The 821-nt window shown below is 44.0% G+C and overlaps 1 non-coding gene across 1 annotated transcript; it reads right to left on the bottom strand.

The window, feature by feature from the left end:
- Positions 1-230: 230 nt before the first annotated feature.
- Positions 231-337, bottom strand: LOC148852547 (small nucleolar RNA R71). Its single transcript, XR_016100156.1, has one exon. It is a non-coding gene; the product is annotated as a small nucleolar RNA R71 (small nucleolar RNA).
- Positions 338-821: the final 484 nt, after the last annotated feature.

Below are 821 nucleotides of genomic sequence, written 5' to 3'. Positions count from 1 at the left end.
GTATGGCCCATGAGGATCCGAATGCCCATATTGCTAACTTCTTGGAAATCTGTGACACCTTCAAACACAATGGGGTAAGTGATGATGCCATCCGGCTGAGGTTATTCCCATTTTCTTTGAAGGATAAAGCCAAAGCTTGGTTGAACTCATTACCGGCAGGATCTATAGCCACATGGGACGAAATGGCCAGCCGTTTTCTCTCTAAATATTTTCCCCCTTCTAAAACTGCTAAAATGAGGAATGACATCACTACTTTTTTCCAGCAAGAGGGGGAATCTTTATATGAATCATGGGAACGATACAAGGAGCTGTTAAGGAGAGTTCCTCACCATGGCCTCCCCATTTGGCTGCAAGTGCAGACTTTCTATAATGGTCTTACTGACTCAAATAAGACCATATTAGATGCTGCAGCCGGAGGATCCATAAATAATAAAACTCCTGAGGTTGCCCATGCACTTATTGAGGAAATGGCAGCCAACAATTATCAATGGCATTCGGAAAGGACTCAAACTAGGAAGCAGCAAGGCTTGCATAATGTTGACACTTATACAGCACTAGCTGCACAAATAGGAGCACTCAGTAAAAAAATAGATGAAATGCAGATAGCTGCCATGCATGTGCAGCCTCTTAATTGTGAATTGTGTGGGGGAGGCCACATCAGTACAGACTGCCAAGTTGGCAATCAGTTCAGACCATCTACTGAACAAGTTGACTATGTCAGCAATTCGTCAAGACAGCAGGGTTACCAGAGTCACCATACTTTTCATCCAGGATGGAGGGGACATTCAAACCAGTCCTGGCCAAATCAGCATATTTCCAAG

This window comes from Nelumbo lutea, chromosome 5 (assembly GCF_056320005.1).
Source record: "Nelumbo lutea isolate HS-2025 chromosome 5, American lotus-T2T, whole genome shotgun sequence".
Lineage (NCBI taxonomy): Eukaryota > Viridiplantae > Streptophyta > Magnoliopsida > Proteales > Nelumbonaceae > Nelumbo > Nelumbo lutea.
The sequence above is the reverse complement of the archived record's forward strand: the minus strand, read 5'-3'. Positions and strand labels throughout refer to the sequence as shown.